Source organism: Ochotona princeps, chromosome 22 (assembly GCF_030435755.1).
Source record: "Ochotona princeps isolate mOchPri1 chromosome 22, mOchPri1.hap1, whole genome shotgun sequence".
NCBI lineage: Eukaryota > Metazoa > Chordata > Mammalia > Lagomorpha > Ochotonidae > Ochotona > Ochotona princeps.
This window is the reverse complement of record NC_080853.1, coordinates 39915574-39923442: the sequence shown is the minus strand read 5'-3', so window position 1 is coordinate 39923442 and position 7869 is coordinate 39915574.

The window sequence follows — 7869 nt, the reverse complement described above, 5'->3', positions numbered from 1 at the left end:
CCACCATTCATCACTCATCAGCCATAGAAATCGGGCAACCCATCTGCTGAAATCCTTGAGCTACAGATTCATGGAACTAAAACACAGAAATATGTGGCTGTGTCTCTTTCATATCAAGTATCTCCAGATGCATCATCAGCATCGCCTAGGTTAGGATTCTTATAGTCATGGATATACACACATTTGTAATTGAAAGAAAGGAATTTTCAGAAATGTCCTTTAAACTGAAGCACATCATCTACTGTGCTTGTCAAGTCTAAGGGAAAATTGTCTTCTTAAAGTCATTTCTTATGAAGTTCAGCATAAGAAATTCAGTTTAATCCAATTGCTTTCAATGACATCTTCCAGAAGGGTGTTAACAAATGGCCCCTCCCTTAAGCCAGTTCTCTTCTCACCCTGTCTATCGTGGCCCCCTAGGGATCAACTAGTAGACAACATATGATTGCCGTTTTCTCTTTCTCTGTGTAGATCAAAAAATGTTTTAAAGAATCAACCAATTCATTAAAGAAAAAGGAAAAAAAAAAAAAAACAGGAAAGCTGGATTTAATCCCGCTCAGCTTCCAGCTGAACTTCCTACTGAGCAGCATGCAGTGACTCACAATCAAATAGCTAGGGTTCTGCCCAGTCTTTTTGGATACCAGAGCAGTTAATGGTCTCCAAGTCTCAGCCTACCCCAACTCTGGCTGTGAAAGCATGGGAGGAATTGAACTTCCCTGTATCTATTTGTCTTACTCTTACTCAGACACTGTTAACTCTGTTTTCAATGCAATGGTCATTGAAAATAAGTTGCAGAAAAACATCAAATCAAATTGCGTTCAAGCTTTATCAATTGATTTCAGTCACAGAGTCATGCAGAGAAGGGAAAAGAAAGGATAGTGATTTGAAATTGGCTGGTCAGCACTTTTGTCAGTGGGAATATAACCAGGATTAATTTGATGTGATGCATGTTAAAGCAATCACTCCAATTGATCTCTCAATGTAATATACAGCCTGGGAGACGGGAGAGGCATGACGTTGGTGCAACGAAAGACAGTGAAACTGGTGTCTGAAAAACCAGCCAAAACCAGAAAAGCATAGATATGATCAAAAGGTGTCACTAAATCTGCAATTAATGTTATGGATTAATAAACACAGCGATTGGCTATCACACCAACCCGGGCAATCTGGTTGAGAACTGGATGCAGTGTAGAACTAGATGACCTAGGAAGCTCTTAGCAATATGGCAGGGACAGTATCAATCCTTATCATTTCTTCATTAGGAAAGAATGATTTCATCAATTTGCAAGGCCGAGTGGCACACAGAAAGGAATTCACAGACAGACAGACAGACAGGAATCTTCCATGTGGGGTCACTTCTCAAATGACCTGAAGCGTTAGGGCCTAGGTCAGGCTGAAACCAGGATTCTGGCAATCCACTCAGATTTCCAATACAGTGCCAAAGGCTGCACTGGTTGGATCCTTGTCTGCTGCTTTTCCGGATGTCCCCTTTCCAGATCTCAGTGAAAAGTTCCTCTGGAAACATCTGCAGTGTCTCTACAACCCCATAGTTCCCAACAAACCTGGTCTACATGTGTCAGTCAGTGAGCCCAACTCGTGTTTACTGTACCTTCTAAATCCAACACCTGTTCAAACCTTTCTCTCTAACCCCATCATGCACTCTGATTTCTGCTGACATCAGAGGCTCCGCTGATTGGGTGGGTGTGGCTCAAGGCGAGGTGAACACTATAAAAGCAGACTTCCTCAGAGCCTTCTCAGCGAACAGCCGCCGTTTTAACAGGCAGCAGCCCCGCGTCACAGACCTGAAGAAGCCTGTGACTACTCATCTTCCTGGACATTTTTGGAGTTCTCAGTGGTAATACCAGTGATAGCAGACACAGGTGAGCATGGAATTTAGAGGAAGGCCCTTCTGCATATTCTGTCTTATAAGCCTATTTTAAGCTTAGTGGTCAGTTCCTACTGGTCTCATTTGAGCAAACAAGTGGCATTCCCACTTGCTGAAAATAATCATGTATTGGGTCAGCCGGCTGAACCTCTGCCTGCAGGCGCCTTGGTCCCATGTGGTGCAGATTTTGTGTTGCATGGGATCTAGTTCTGTGCTGCTCCCTACTTATGCCCAGAAGGGAGGTGAGGACGGCGGCGTGCCTACGTGTTCCACAGCATCCTTGCAGAATCCAGAAGACTCCTCCTCCTGGCTTCAGGTTGACTTGGCCTCAACCTTGTTGCCTTTCTGTGCATGGTCAGATAATGGAGGAGCTTTTCGTCTGTTTTTCCTGCATTTTCTGGCTAGGCTTTGCAATGAATGTGAATAAATGGTGATTTCAGCGTGGTGGCCTAGAGGCTAATGGCCTTGCCTGGAATGTGCCGGGATCCCATATGGGTGCCAGTTCTAATTCTGGCGGCCCTGCTTCCCATCCTGCTGCCTGACTGGGGCCTGGGAAAGCAGTTGAGGACAGTGCAATGCTTGGGACCGTGCATGCGTGAGGGAGATTGCAAAGAATCTCCTTGCTTCTGGCTTTGGATCGGCCCAGATCCAGCTGTTCTGGTCACTTGGGGAGTGAATCATAGGACAAAAGATCTTCCTCTCTGTTTCTCCTCCTCTCTGTAGAGATAACGCTGTAACAAATATAAATAAACAAAGAAATCTTGAAACTCAATGAGTTATGGGCCCAGTGTGATAGCCCAGTGGTTAAAGTCCTTGCTTTGCATGTGCCGAGATTCCATGTGGACACCAGTTTGTATCCCGGCTTTGGCACTCCACTTCCATCACCCTTCCCGTGGTTAGGGAAAGCCACTGAGGGCTGTCCAAAACCTTGGGACCCTGCATCTGCATGGTTGAACCTGAAGAGACTGCTGGCTCCTTGCCTCAAATTAGCTTAGCTCTAGCCCTTGTGGTTCCTGGGGGAGGTAACCAGCAGTGGGAAGATCTTTCCTTCTGTGTCTGCTTTTCTCTGTCAATCTGACATTCCAATGAAATGCAGTACATCTTTAAAACTCAATACAAAAATAAATGAATTGGAAAACAGAAGGGTGGCACTGCACCCACGATTAGAACCTTTGAATACGTTAGTTTGTGTGATGTGATCCCTGATGCTATTCATCCTTCTACTCTATACAATTCTAGATTTTCAACATCTTATGATGTCTGTTCTCAATTTTTCTGAAGTACACAAAACACCAAACGCCTTCTGTGCATACCAGAATCTTCTGGAATCAGTGGTTCAACTAAACGTAGAAGCCATTCCTAAAAACATTTCCATTGTGTTGAATATGTAAACTTAACTCATCTCTGCCATAAACATAGCACCTAAACAAACATCAATGAATATTTCATTTTTTCTGCACATTTCATATAATGCAATGATGATACACAGGAGTGGTTTCTAGCTCACCGGAAAGGATTTTGCTCTTTATAGGAGAGACGTGGGTATCTGGGAATTCTGATTCTGCCCAGGAATTATGCAATCAATTCCCCATAGTCACAGAGGAACTGCTAATATTTCTTAGGCCGACAAAATTAGGCTAGATATGTTGAAATCGCTTAAAACCCATATTCAAAGGTCCTACTTTGTATCTTTTGAAAGCTTCAGTTTGCACAAAATACACGAGAAAATGTTGGAAATAGATTCAACCAGAGAAATGGAACAATCCATGAGCGACACATTGAAGTAATTTATCAAGCCACCATCATTGTCATCTGTGGATATTCTTGCACAGAATGCGAGGCCCACAGATGATCTCTTAAAGTTAATTGTAAGGGCAGATAGTAGATTCATTGTGCTGCCCGTTGCTGTCGAGAAGAATCTCAGAAACCACCGTCTACCTGTTGGCAGGAACACAACCTGGGAAAATGAGATTTGCTCAAATACGAAACAAAAACTGTGTATTTTCTTTCTTGAATAAGGAGTCTCAACTCAAAGTAGCACCTAAACCCAATAGCTGATTGTTTTATAGGCTGAGCGTTCAATTGAACATCAAGCACAGCCAATAGTCTTAGATCAAACTCAATCAAGGTTTGGAGAAAGCTAGCTTTGTGGGTTTGAAGCAGAGAGGCTAGCTATTTATCATGGATTTCAAGTGTCCCTTTAGTGTGTTAAAGTAAAGGAGTCCAGGAAGTGACTGTTTAGATTGGCAAATTAAAAGGAAAAAAGACAGAGAGAAAAAGAGAGAGAGAGAGAGAGAGAGAGAGAGAGAGAGAGACAATTAGAGCCCAAGTCGTGGACATGTGATTTAGAAAGAAACATTGATTTTGTGTTATGTTTAGGCCTATCTGGCTACAGAGATGAGTCTTTAACCACCTCAACATTTATCATCCACTCTAGTCTTAAACTTCTGTATGCAAATTTGTTGTTTTTCTTAAAATTTATTTCTTTTTTATTGCAAAGTCAGATATATAGGAGAGATGGAGAATTCTAAACTAGAAAAATCAGAGTGACATACCGTTCCAAAGAGGGAAGGGACATTGTAGAAAACCTGCATGAAGTGAGAGTAGAGTGTGTGTGCGTGTGTGTTTTGAATGTTTGTGTGTGTGTGTGTGTTTTGAGTGTTTGTGTGTGGTGTGTGTCTTAATGTCTGCCACTGCTCAGAACATTCTCTTACATCCTAGCTTCTGAAACCTTCCAGGGAAGGCAGATGAGTAGCACTTGCACCTTGTCTCGTCCCTCCTGAAGTGCCCAATCCAACCCTGCCCCAACCCACTGAAAGAGAAGTCTGACATATCCTGTTCCTCGAATCTTACCTTGTGTCTTAAATCCCAAACTCCCTGCTTGAGACAGGCAACTGCTAAGCTTCTTTCTAGAATATTGCATTTTATCTTAACAAATACTTCAAATGCACACCTTCAAACTAATGTATGCTTCATATATATACACATATATACACATATATATGTGAGTGTGCATGCATATATTCCTATATACATGTATACATCAATGCACACAGAGAGAGTGAGAGAGAGAATGTATCCAATATTTATTTCATGATGTATCATCTCACTCAGTAACAAATCATCAGAAAGGCAGATTTTAGAGGAAAGGAGAGACAAGGAGAAAAGATCTTCCATTGGCTGCGTCATGGCCACAAACAGATACCCATATGGGCTCCTGGTGTGGCAAAGCAAGGATTTAGACACTGAGCCATAACACCAAGCCCAGATACAGAATTTATGATGGGCATGCCATGAGTGAAGAAAGAAAAAATACTAGCTTTCAGTCAGTACTCACCTGTATCAAGTCCTACGTAAAGGCTGATACGTGTGGAAGAGACACATCGACATACTGAAAGCTAGACCTCACAAATTCTTCAACCTGGAGTGTTAGGGGTTTGCTACCAGATTTCTTTGTCATTGATTCTCTATATCAAACAGTCACAGTTCTTGTGCTGACCTCCGCAGTTCTATTTCTATTTTAATCATTGATTTAATTTACTGCTTTTCAATAAAATATCTGATTGACAAAATTAAGCACAGAAAGAGTGTGATCTTCCATCCACATGCTCACTCCACAAATGGTTCCAATACTGAATGTTCCACATGGGTACGTACCAGTGCCCCACACTTTCAACCATTGTGCACTTCTTTCCCAGGCCATCAGCAGAACACAGGATTGGAAGTGGAGAGGATTGTTCATGAATCAGAAGGCAGAGGACTAGTCAGCTGAGGCGCCATGCCAGCTCCTGTGCCTCTGGCTCCTGTCTCTGATCCCACTCTCCACTTCCCTCTCCATGATCCTGCCCCGCTCCACTGAAGAGGTCAGTCAAGAGCATGTGAATCTCAGGCACCTGTGTTCTCATTACTTTGAGTGGGTTCAGCTTAGAGGACCTGAACACGCTAGCCTGGTCCTCCTTTCTTTGCACCTCTGCAGCCCGTGAGCCACCTGCTCCCACTGAGCACCTTCCAGACAGTCCCTGCTGGGTGAGGCGGCCACAGGTGAAGTTGTGGGCTCAGAAAAGAGAGGGCAGCCTTCAGGATTAAGAGCCTTCTAACACAGGAAAGCGAGCTCTAGAGTGACAGACCCCACATTGCTTCTTAGGAGTGTACTCAGTAATATCAAGCAGATCTCACTCACTTCACCTACAAAATCTGTGTGTGTGTGTGTGTATGTGTGTGTGTGTGTGTGTGTGTGATATCACAGGTCTCTAACTCTTTCAAAGAAGAAATGAGAAACTGTGAAAAAAGTAGAAGCTATGTTTCGCTTATATTTTTGCCATCTCTGTCACTCCAAGTCCCATTTGTGTTCCCATATCTCTTGAGCTAAGACTCTCTTCTTGTTTTTGATATGATATGTCTTGGGCAAGAGTGTGGGTGACCTTCCAAGGCCCGTGGGAGAATGGCTTTATCCCCACAGTCTCTCTTCTTTGCATGAAAAGGATGCAATCCTGGTAGGTGGAGGAGAAACTGACTAGACACAACTCAGCTGTCAGGGTGAGACATCAGGGATTCATTCAAGCTGGCTTCATGCAGAGGCTATCCTTGACCTGCTGCTCTGGCAATTCTGTCCTGTCTGGTGATAGGATTCCTCACCTCACTCGACCCACCATTCATCACTCATCAGCCATAGAAATCGGGCAACCCATCTGCTGAAATCCTTGAGCTACAGATTCATGGAACTAAAACACAGAAATATGTGGCTGTGTCTCTTTCATATCAAGTATCTCCAGATGCATCATCAGCATCGCCTAGGTTAGGATTCTTATAGTCATGGATATACACACATTTGTAATTGAAAGAAAGGAATTTTCAGAAATGTCCTTTAAACTGAAGCACATCATCTACTGTGCTTGTCAAGTCTAAGGGAAAATTGTCTTCTTAAAGTCATTTCTTATGAAGTTCAGCATAAGAAATTCAGTTTAATCCAATTGCTTTCAATGACATCTTCCAGAAGGGTGTTAACAAATGGCCCCTCCCTTAAGCCAGTTCTCTTCTCACCCTGTCTATCGTGGCCCCCTAGGGATCAACTAGTAGACAACATATGATTGCCGTTTTCTCTTTCTCTGTGTAGATCAAAAAATGTTTTAAAGAATCAACCAATTCATTAAAGAAAAAGGAAAAAAAAAAAAAAAAACAGGAAAGCTGGATTTAATCCCGCTCAGCTTCCAGCTGAACTTCCTACTGAGCAGCATGCAGTGACTCACAATCAAATAGCTAGGGTTCTGCCCAGTCTTTTTGGATACCAGAGCAGTTAATGGTCTCCAAGTCTCAGCCTACCCCAACTCTGGCTGTGAAAGCATGGGAGGAATTGAACTTCCCTGTATCTATTTGTCTTACTCTTACTCAGACACTGTTAACTCTGTTTTCAATGCAATGGTCATTGAAAATAAGTTGCAGAAAAACATCAAATCAAATTGCGTTCAAGCTTTATCAATTGATTTCAGTCACAGAGTCATGCAGAGAAGGGAAAAGAAAGGATAGTGATTTGAAATTGGCTGGTCAGCACTTTTGTCAGTGGGAATATAACCGGGATTAATTTGATGTGATGCATGTTAAAGCAATCACTCCAATTGATCTCTCAATGTAATATACAGCCTGGGAGACGGGAGAGGCATGACGTTGGTGCAACGAAAGACAGTGAAACTGGTGTCTGAAAAACCAGCCAAAACCAGAAAAGCATAGATATGATCAAAAGGTGTCACTAAATCTGCAATTAATGTTATGGATTAATAAACACAGCGATTGGCTATCACACCAACCCGGGCAATCTGGTTGAGAACTGGATGCAGTGTAGAACTAGATGACCTAGGAAGCTCTTAGCAATATGGCAGGGACAGTATCAATCCTTATCATTTCTTCATTAGGAAAGAATGATTTCATCAATTTGCAAGGCCGAGTGGCACACAGAAAGGAATTCACAGACAGACAGACAGACAGGAATCTTC